Source organism: Ursus arctos, unplaced genomic scaffold, assembly GCF_023065955.2.
Source record: "Ursus arctos isolate Adak ecotype North America unplaced genomic scaffold, UrsArc2.0 scaffold_12, whole genome shotgun sequence".
NCBI lineage: Eukaryota > Metazoa > Chordata > Mammalia > Carnivora > Ursidae > Ursus > Ursus arctos.
The window spans coordinates 58,471,765-58,483,495 of NW_026622786.1; positions in this window are offsets into that span (position 1 = coordinate 58,471,765).

Below are 11,731 nucleotides of genomic sequence, written 5' to 3' on the forward strand. Positions count from 1 at the left end.
TTAGCAGCATACACATTGAATTGCAAATATGCCCCATTAATTCAAACATTGGTTGACTGTCTATTATTTTGAGCATTGTAGGGGACACAGAGATGAGTAAGTCTTGATTTCGTCCCACAAGAAGCCCATTACCTAGTAATTGGGAAACACATGAAACCCAACATGGACAGGTAAGACACTAAGATACAAACTGGAATTGATTATAAATGCCTATAAAAGACTTCAAGGGTAATAGGTGTTCAGACAAATGAGAAATCATCCTCTAGAATGTGAGGGGTGTGATCAATTTCTTGGAAGAGATCTACCTTTAAACATCCTGGCACAGTTTGCTTAAGTGATGTTTGGGGAGAGATGTTCCAGAGAGAAGTGACCTTAGCACAGGTATGGAGATAAGGAGTGGGAAGTGCTTGAGAATGGTGAGTCTTTGGCCATAGGGTAGGGTAAATGGAGATGTTCTTTAGGTAATTCACATTAAGTCAACTAAGGATACAGAAGGTATAAAGTAAAAGAAAAATCTCACCTTAAAATCAGAATTAACTCATTGACTGATCTTTAACTTTCCAGCCTTTTTTCCTAACATATACAAAACCTCTTGAAGGAGGACTTTACTTCCATTCTGACCTCAGTCTGTACTTCCTCATTGAATGAAGTTGTTCTTTCCTGCTTAACTCAGGCAAAAATACCCTGAGGGCAAAGCATTCCATGATGGGGACTGAAACTACACCTCAAATAATAGGGACTGCCCTGACACCAACAAGACCCCACGTGCTGGACCCCAAAATAATGATCTACTTGACCTTTATACTGCCCACCCGCTGGCACCCACCCACTTTGACCCACATTTTCCTGATAGACACCTAGAAGTATTTTCAGCACTTCGGAGACAGGATTTGAGCCTCGAGCCGGCTGTCTTCTGGTGGTGGCCTCCCTGAAATAAACTCCTTTCTGGTTTCACCACCACTCGCCTCTCTGCCGTTCCATTTTGTCAGCGGCAAGTGGCCAAACCTGGTCTGTTGGGGGCTCCCAGAGCCAGGGGTTCTTGCACCCCACACCCCAGTTACAATTTTTTTTTAAAAGATTTTACTTATTTATTTGAGAGAACACAAGCTGGGGGCAGAGAAGGAGAAGCAGGCCCCCCGCTGAGCAGGGAGCCCCATGTGGGGCTCAGTCCCAGGACTCGGATCATGACCTGAGCTGAAGGCAGATGCTCAACCGACTCAGGCGCCCCCCCACAGTTGCAATTCTTGGCAAGCCAGACAGGGGCTGTATTTTCAGTTTGCCCAGCCCCCTGGGGATTCCCCTGCAGGGCAGTGGGTGGGGGCAGCGCGCGGGCTGGGCTGTTTAGGGAGCCAGCGGCTGTGGTAGGTGAGTCAGCCGCTCCGGGCGAGTCCACCGGATGTGGAGAACCGGAAGTCCTGGGCAGCGGCTGAGACCTATTTTCCTGCAAGGACTTTCTTGCTTGCCTTGAACTGCATCGACTGCCGTCACTGCATTTGGTGAAGCAGAGTTGAAGAATCAGTGGTCCCTAGAAATTTGGCTCCTGGTAAGTTCCCCCCATAAGTGCACAGTGGAACCCATCCTTCCTTGGGTTCTTTTGAACCGTTTGTTTCGGGGTTTTCATAACGCATTTGTTCAGGCTTGCATCGCTGGAGTTGTGGCAGGGGCTCTTCTAATTTGGGAAAAGGAGTGGACGTGAGGGAGATTAATGGGAAGCCAGGGTACGCATTTGGGGAGATCTCTGTTGGAAAGTGTGTGTGTGTGTGTGTGTGTGTGTACACAAGATGGTCTACGATTAGTTATAACCCTGTGGCTAAGAGGATGATTTTTTGTTGTAACACTGCTTGGCCCGTGTGTGTGAAGCTCAGAGGAAGGATGGCTCCTGAATGGCTCTCTGGTATTCCTTCCTTTCATTCGGTTGCCTCCAAAGGGGGGTGGGGTTGGTTTGGCTCTCTTCGTTTGTCTCGGAAGCCGTTTGGTTCAGTCCGTGAAGCTCTGACTGGGGGGGAAGAACGAATACTAACAGTTACTCTGAGCTTCATTTAGTCATAATTGTGTTTCTTCTGTGTCCTTTCTGAACTTTGGCCTAGGAACATGGGAAATACTCCTTCTGTTCCCAAAGAAAGGGCATTAGGAGATATTTTGAATTATTGGTGCAAAGGGCTGAAAAACAACCAGAGAAATAGCCTAAATTATTTAGCAGGAGGGACAGACAGGAGACAGACTAAGCAGTGTTAGTCCAAACTACAAACCCACCTCCAGCCTTGTCAGTGGCGCCCGGGCTCCTGCCCCGGGTCTGCAGCCGCACCTGGCCTCTCCGGAGGCTGGCTCCTACACTGTCATCCCTGCCTCCGGCGCCATCGCCCCTGCGCCTCCTACAATTGCTATTGCAGAGCGAAAGCACCCCAGCTGGTCGGGCCACCTTATGAGGTTCCAACTGGAGCACCTCCTAAGTCAGCATGAAGGGGCGCAGGGGCTCAGACTGCCCACTTCAGATTTCCCCACGGGAGCCCCAGGTAACATTGACTGACACTGACCACAGGTGGAACATATCAGCATTAACGCTAATTTAAGTTTGCTGGTTTAATTAAAGTAGGCAAGTCTTTTGGAGTTACCAACATCGAATAGAATACAGAGAATCAACTTCTCTTCTACCCGAACTAAATTCATGTTGTATCTGTTGCAATTTGACTTAAAATGATGATTAATTTGGTCTGCTTTGTAAAGCTTTCATGGGTAATTTTTAAGGGCAAGTAGGTCGACTAAAAGGTTTATAGTTTTCAACATCTTTGGTAACCTAAAACTTTGAAGTTTTGCTAGGTTCAATAATAAATGGGTTTGAACTCAGTAGATAGCGAAATCTTTTCCAAATAAGATAAAATACTGCATTACTAAACATAGCTTTATCTGCTTTTGGCTTCTTATTACAGAGAAACTAAAGACCCTACATTCAGCTTTATGCTTAATTGAAAGATTATATTATGGAGAAGCACATGTTTCTAGAAATTAGGAAATGTATTCATAAACTTCTGATCTAAAGAATTCTGGTATAGTACATAGTCGGTCACTACTTAGTTTTCACTGGAAACTAAGGTTTCTAAGTAAAAATTCTGATAAACATAATTAAGACTGCCAGAAAATGATAAAGAAAGCAACTTTGTATGCAAGGACATAAGCTATGATTTTGATAAGAAAGGCATGAGGAACGGGAATTCATTTTTGTTGAAAGTAATTTTGTCCTAAAATGAGACTGGTTATTTAGAGAGAGAAAGCTTAGGACAAAATCTGAATGAAAAGGAAAGTTGTAATAGGTTTGTGAAGGGGAATCTTTGGAAAAGAATTTTATGCGTGGCCGGGACTGAGATAGAAATGAATGAAGTTTTAAAAATATACTAGTATAAGATGGGGAGTTGGTTTTTTCTCTCTGTTAAAAAGACAAAGTTCTCTTGGATTGTTGGTCTGCTCTTGGTAAGAAATTGTAAACAAAGCTTTTTTCTTTATCTGCCTAAAAAAAACCAAAGTTTCTATGTTGTCTTTATCAGGTTGTTGATTCCTTAAAAAAAGTTAAAACTTCTCCATATTGAAAGAGCTAAGTTTTGCTAACAACTGTGCAACCTTCTGTATTGGCCTTTATAATCTCTCTCTTATTGCCACCTTGGTTAAATAATTAAATATTGAGTTTTATAATTATCTGAATCCTATTTAAGCATGTGCTTTAAAACCTGAGGTGTTTTTTGTTTTTTTTTTAAGATTTTATTTATTTATTTGACGGAGATAGAGACAGCCAGCGAGAGAGGGAACACAACCGGGGGAGTGGGAGAGGAAGAAGCAGGCTCCCAGCAGAGGAGCCTGATGCGGGACTTGATCCCAGAAAGCCGGGATCACGCCCTGAGCCAAAGGTAGACGCTTAATGACTGAGCCACCCAGGCGCCCCAAAAACCTGAGGTTTTTAACAAATTTCCCAAGATTCAAATTCTGAATGGAGTCTTTTTGACTGATGAAGCTTGTTTATTTGGTATGTTGTTACATGGAAGCACTGTTAAATGATGATAAACCTTCCTGGGTATATTATTGTATGGGTAAATGCTATGACTGTTCTAGAAATTCTGTGAAATCCCTGCAGTTCTAATAGGTCCTGATCTAAGGTCACTTGACATTCTAATTATTGACGTGTGTGTCACAGAAGTAAGCAGACTTCCTTGTCCGCTGCATTATGATGCACTCGCAACAGATCTTTCACCGTGCCCGTCGTTGGGTCTTTTGTCACTTATAGTTCTCATTCTGATGCTATTGCAAACTATGTTTCATCTTCAAGGAGATGCATGAAAAGGAGTTTTGGCAAATACAGTTTTCTTTTTTTTTTTTTTTTTAAAGATTTTATTTATTTATTCGACAGAGATAGAGATAGCCAGCGAGAGAGGGAACACAAGCAGGGGGAGTGGGAGAGGAAGAAGCAGACTCATAGCAGAAGAGCCTGATGTGGGGCTCGATCCCAGATCGCGGGGATCACGCCCTGAGCCGAAGGCAGACGCTTAACCGCTATGCCACCCAGGCGCCCCGACAAATACAGTTTTCTGATACCTTTAAGATGGTGAAACTAAGCTGAGTAAATATTTTCAGAACTAAAGGGAAACCTGCATCCAACCAGAACAAGAATGAGTAACATGGGACCGAATAAATTGAGGAAGATCATTGTAGTTTTTGTGATTCTATTGCTGATTCTCTAATGTTTGCTCTCCCAGATTCCAGATTGAAGAAAACTTTTTATCTTAAGATATCTATGATTTACAGAAATATGATAAAATATTCCTAAATTGAAACATTTAACTTTTCTCCCTCCCTGAGCCCTCCAGAATTCAGAAAGTCTCAGTGAGTATTCTTTCTCTTTCATAGCAGTTATAATTCATTGCCTAAGTTCAGTAAGAATCTGTTCTGCTTGTAACAGGACACCATTGGAAACACTGGTTATATTACCGAGGCTTTGGCTGGAAAGTCATATTTGAGAGAGACGTGCATAGACAGACATGACCAGACAGCTTTAAGGAACTAAGGTTGACTTTATGGAACCAATAGAGCCCCTGGAAATGTCGGCCTGACACCTTGCTTACAGAGTTCCCAGCAGCCTCACCAGGTGACTAAAGAATATCACCTCCTGGGGTGCCTGGGTGGCTCAGTCATTAAGCGTCTGCCTTCCGCTCAGGGCGTGATCCCCGGGTCCTGGGATGGAGCATCGGGCTCCCTGCTCTGCTGGGAGCCTGCTTCTTCCTCTCCCACTCCCCCTGCTTGTGTTCTCTCTCTCGCTGGCGCTCTCTCTCTGTCAAATAAATAAATAAAATGTTTAAAAAAAAAAAAGAAAAAAAAGGATATCACCTCCTGGCAGGTGCAGGAACCTCAAGATATTCTAGGGGACCTCGAGAAGAGGAATTCACCAAAATCTACAGGGATTGTAGTCCAATCTGATGCCAAGTATTTGGCATGGCTTGTGGCCTGGAGTGGCTATTAAAAGTTCAATCAGAAATTCGTTATAAAAAGTTCCAGCAAAGCAAATTTAAAAAGAACTTACATCGTCAGTCACTATTCTTGCTGTGATATGTAAATAATTAGGTCAAGTTTGTTAAAACTGGACTTGTTTCACAAACGAATTTGTCATAATTTGGCTATCTTTGATGGAAATGAGGGTGATTTTAGGGAGAAAAATCATGTTTCAATAACACACCCCTTTGTGGAAGTTAGATTCCAGTTCTAGTCATCTTTGAATGGTTGTTGTTTGCCTAAACTAGACAACTTGAGGTAAACTTCAGAGAAATCACCACAGTAGCCCATGTATAAATGATCTGTTACTCTGTGGGGATAATAAAAGGACCCCACAGGCATATGGTTATTCCAACAGCGGGACAATGAGATCGACTCTCCCAACAACTGACTGTGTAACTCAGCTATCACCTTGACCGATTCTATGTGGCTGAGATGGCAAAATCATTCCTTAAAAGCCAGAGCATACCCTGCCTTTGTGGGGTTCACTATGGACTCATGAAAATCGTGGATGGAAGATTGGATTGGATGGTGTGCTTGGGGATGCACATTTCCCCCAAGATAAGTTATCTCCCACTTGCCAGTGATTCCTCCTAACTGGGATATTGTTAAAAGCTAGACAGGAGGCAAAGAAGGCTTCCTGATGGTCTTAGCCCTTAACCATATTTGCCCAAGGAGCCGCCTCTCCTAGTGGAGAATTACAAACAGCGGCTTTAGGCAAGCTTCCAGCAGCCGCCTTTAACCAAACCCAGCATGCGGTCACCCTCCTAAATGATGAAACCACACCAATTCGAAAACTAGTCCTCCACCACCAAATGGCCCACCATCTTGACTGCAGCCCAAAGAGGAAGCATTAAAACATTAAACATTAAGGGGTGCCTGGGTGGCTCAGTCGTTAAGCATTTGCCTTCAGCTCAGGGCATTATCCCAGAGTCCTGGTATCGAGCCCACATCAGGCTCCTCAGCTGGGAGTCTGCTTCTTCCTCTCCCACTCCCCCTGCTTGTGTTCCCCCTCTCTCTGTGTCAAATAAATAAATAAAATCTTTAAAAACAAACAAACAAAAAACCATTAAAACAATGTTGCAGTATATATTCCAAATTACTTGAAAAATGGAATGGAAGCCATGAAAGATTTCAACACGTTACCACTATAGATGCCCTAGCTCTAGACCCTTTTAGCAGTTGGCTCACATCGGTTCTTTCCAAATGGAAATATGCTCTGCTAAGCATTGCTATATTTCTTGTTCTTTCTCCTTTTGGTGGTTGTTTGACTTTTTGTATTTGTTAAATGGGAGCCTGGGCTATTCACACGAGCTTCCGATGCCCTTCGTGTCTACTCCAGGAGAGACTCAAGACATGAAGTTCTCCTACCTGTCAAAGTGTTCCATTCTAAAATCCCTATGTCATCCCGGTCAGCAGAAAGTAGCTACGGAAGACATGGTTGTCACCCCTCTCCTTCTGTAGAAATGGAACGGTGTTTTGACAGTGGGGATTCGAAAGATGACGTCAACTCCTTCCTTCCTGACCTCAGTGTGTACTTTCTAATTAATGAAGTTCTTCTTTCCAGCTCATTTCTTAACTCAGGCAAAAGGCCTTGTGGGCAAAGCATCCCATGATGGGGACTGAAACTACCCCTCAAATAATAGGGACTGCCCTGACACCAGCAAGACCCCACATGACTGACCCCGAGGCAGTGATCGACCTGACCTTTACTGCCCCGGCTTCCTGTACCCACCTGCCTTTGTCCCCATTTTCCTTATATAAACCTGGAAGTCTTTCCATACTTTGGAGACAGTCTTTGTGACTTTAGTCCACTGTCCGTCCAATGTTGGCCTCACAGAAATAAATTCCGTTCTTGTTTCACCACCACCCATTTCTCTGCCTTTGGATTTTGCCAGTGGTGAGTAGCCAAAAAACCCTGATGTATTTGCCCCCCACCCCACCCCGGCCCCGCCGAGCCAGGTGCTCTTGCAACCTTGGGCCCCAGTTACACTATCAATCTAAAAAATAACAAGGAACAACAGGGTCATACTGTATATCTTCGGTTTCTGTCCTTTCATTGAGGACTTCTTCCTGCAACAGCACATAAATATCTATTCATTCTTTGCAAGAGGTGCACGACATTCTACAGTGCAGATTTGCCATCATTGATCCAATCAGGTTTTAACTGATGAATTTTAGGTGGTTTCCAGTTTCCTATGAAAAATAATTCTCTTTTTTTTGCACACTTAATATTTCTCTGAATAGATTCCTAGAAGCTTAGATGCCAGATCAAGATCTATGTACCCTTTAAATGTTGTTAGTATCTGCAGAAAAATCTTCCACTTGTATAAGCTAATTCTCATGGTAATACAGCCACATTTATCACTTTTTATCATTTTGTTTACAGAACCAGTTTGAACTCAAGGCTCCTAAATGATATACTTTAGGCAGCAAAGTACAATGCAATCCTAAGAGTTTTAATTCCACAAGGCTTTTATTTCATTGGAAGTTCATCCTTTTTGCAGCTCTTATGGATGCTTGCTAATTAAATATTTGCTGTAATTTTTTGATTGTGACCAGCATCATGCCCAGTCAATAGCTCCAGACCCACACTGTCCCGCAATCCTATTTGTACTGTGATGGTTTTTCTTACCATTGCTGATGTGTTTCTACATCACTGATTCTCAGTTATCTTCCCATAGAATGCTAGCTGAAATAAAATACTGTCTGTGTTTGCAGAGAGATATTGCTAAGTAAAAAACTTGCTTTGGGGGCTCCTGGGTGGCTCAGTCAGTCGAGCATCTGACTCTCCATCAGGTCTTGATCTCACAACTGTGGTTTTGAGCCCTGCGTTGGGCTCCGCGCACTGGGCGTGGAGCCTACTTAGAAACAAAATAACAACGACAAAAATTAAAAAAAATTTTTTTTAAACCCTTGCCTTTGTCTTTGCATTTTTTTCCTGTTACCAAAAATGAGACTTATCAATTAATAACTCTGATATCTGTTACTGAGTATAATCAGTGATTCCTTTCCCACCTTCCCCCATTGACAAGGTCACTTCAAAATGCAGAAGACCTGGAAAGTTTCAGGAAGCGGTTGAACTGCTTAGTCAGTTTTTTCTAGATCAGCCATTGTTGGACTTTGTTTTGTCCCCAAACACCTGACAGATAGGACTCAGCAGTAACCGCAGCATCCGGACCCACCCATAACCAGAAGATTGTCTACATGGCGTTCATTTGGTGTAACAAGATTAAATAGTTCAAAGGAAATCTTGGAAAGACCTTTTTCAGAACAGAAATGTTCTCCTAATCAAAAAACAAACGTTGAGTAAACTAGGTCTATGTCTCTCCTAAGCCCTCCTCCTCCCCAGAGAGAGAAAGCAAGAGAGAGCATGTTTTTATGAGATCAGTTTGCTTTGGTACAATGCCTCAAATCAGATTTCAGCATCATACAGTTGGAAAATATGTTGAGAGAATTAAAGCTAGCTGCTATGCCCAACACCCCTAATTTTCAGTGCCTCCACATAGCAAAATCTCACTCGCGCGAAGTCCCTTGCAGGTGTTCTGACTGCGGGGCTCTCCTGGGCAGCCCATCTCCAATAGGTAATTCAGGTACCCAGGTACGTTCCCATGTGGCTCTGTCATCTTGAGACTCCACGTAGCTCAAGTGTCGTCTGTTTGAGGACAAGGGGCATGAGAAAGGATGGGGGAACACACTTGATATTTAACTGCCTTGGCTTGGAGGACACACATCATTTTTGCTCACAATTTCTTGGTCAAGAACTAATCATGTGGTCCCACCTGGATGCAGAGGGACGGCTAGGCGGAGTCCTGATGGGGCAGCTGCTTCTGCACAAAATTCTACCCGATGGAAGGAGAACATAATCTTGGCTAATGACCAGCCATTTCTGCTACAGGTAGCTAGAGTTGATTTTATAAAATGTTACAAACTCATCTTCAAATGGGCCTTAAACTGCTGTGCTTGAGAGCCCCAGTTCATTAAGAAAAGTTGACATCAAGTTTCTTTGAAGGTGGAGCCCTAACATTGAAAGAAAATGGGAAACATTACTCCCTCAAATCAAAGAATCTGAGAGCTGGAAAGGACCTTGGAAATGTTCGAGCTTAGAGTCCTGTATCCTAATATGAGGAAATAGGTCCCCAGAAATGAAGCACCTTGCCCAAAGTCACACAGCCCATTTTGTAGCAAAGCTACCCCGAGCAAACCCCAGTTTTGCTACTGCACCATCCTTTTGAGTGATGCCAAATTATTTTCAATTTCATGGCACAAAGAACTACTGCGAAGATTTTATGTGCGATTCAAATGTTCGATATAATTTATGTTTTAATTTAAAATGTAATTTTGTCTTTTAGAACTGCAAGATCTAATAAATGCCTGGAACATGACTTTTATGGAAAAGTTGACTAAAGAGTTACTATTAGAAGTGATATAATTAATGGTACTTTACTAGCTTTATCTAAGATTAGCTATAGTAGCTCCATCTAAGATTAACGAACCCCCCAAATCCTTGCTGTTTGCTTTATAAATCCACAAAGCTACATCTGCTCAATCATCTTAATGAAAATGTTAACTCCGAGACCACCAGAGGGCGCTCTGTCACAGTGGATGAGCACGATGGTCTCAGCCCCCTAACGTCGACCAGCTCAACCCTCAGAAAAGATGAATTTGTGACTATTGTGAAACATTCCATTGTCTAGTTCCTTGACATCATGTGGTCTAAGGGTGAGTTTCCTTGTTTCATGGTCTCTCCGGGTCAGCCATTTTCATCTGTGAAGGTATCTTACTGTAATAGCATCCATCCATGTATAGATAGACACAGTGCTAAACACTTTACACACAGTATCACATTTGATCCCCACAACAGCCCTGCAAGAAGTTGTATTATTCCCATTTTACACTCGGCCTTAGAGTGTTTAAGCAACTTATCCAAAATCATGCAGCCAGCAGAGGCAGACACAGAATTCAGACTGAGATCCGTAGGATTCTAAAATCAGCTCACCAAACTGTCATGGTATTGGTTTCAGAGCTGGAAGGAACCTAAGGAACAATTTAGCTCAAGCTCCTCATTTTTGGACGAGAGAACTGATACCCAGAGATGAGAAGTGTCTAAGTCACACACTCAGTCAAGGCCAGAATGGGGAGATCACCATTGCCCATGCCCCTGGATCATACCCCATGGGAATCCCTGCCTTCTCTGGGAAACCCCAAAAATCCTGTGCTCACAGATCCTGCACCATGCTATACCCCAACACGGTAGATGAAGCCATGGGATTATTCAACATGGTTTTCTGTCTTTCCCATTATGGCCAAGCCTGGGAGAAGTGACTTCATAGGAAGAACACCTTGCATTTTCGAAAGTCATTTCTCTGCTTCCAATAGGTCTCCCTGCATCCTCTACACTGCAGCCAGATGGGTGTTTTTTGTTTTGTTTTGTTTTGTTTTGTTTTGTTTTATGGAGCACAAATCTGAGCATGGAAGTACTCTGCTTAAGATTTTCCAACGGCTTCCCAAGCTTTCTGGACCTGGTCCAACACAGATGCTTAAAAGACTCTTAGGATGTGCTCCATCCGTTCTCTAGTCTCACCTCTCTCCAGTCCTCCTCCCCTTCCAACACACGCACACGCACACACACGTACTCCTTGCTCTAATCGTATCGAACTATTTGATGAGTCCTAACACTCATGGCTCCGCCCAGCAGGCCTATACAGTCCTCTGCGTTTGCATAGAACATAGCCCCTAGTTCCACCCTGGTCTTCTGTGTGACTTTCAAAATTCAAATGTCCCTTCCACCTAGAAGCCTGCCTTGACTCTCCACTCCAGACTGGGTTAGACCCCTTCAGTGGAGCCCTCTGTCACAGCCCCGGTCACACTGGCTTTTCCTTGTCTATGTTTCTGCTGCCTTCACTGGACCGTGAGCTTCTGAATAGCATGGATCCTGCCGTTTTAAGCTGTGTATTGCCAGTGCCTAATAGAATACCTAGCATAGAGTAAGAGGGCGTTGAATGGCAGTTTGATCATTGAATGAATGAGAGAAAACAAAAAGAACAGAAGACAGATCCTTTGGGAGGAAAACCAGTTGTATTACACTCAGACGCCAAATTTTCTTGTTTCCTATCAAAAGGAGGAGAGGAGAACTGAGGCAGGACTCTCTTGTGAAAAACCAGCCCCAGAGTCAGGGCAGAAGTGTAAAGCCTGGGAGAAG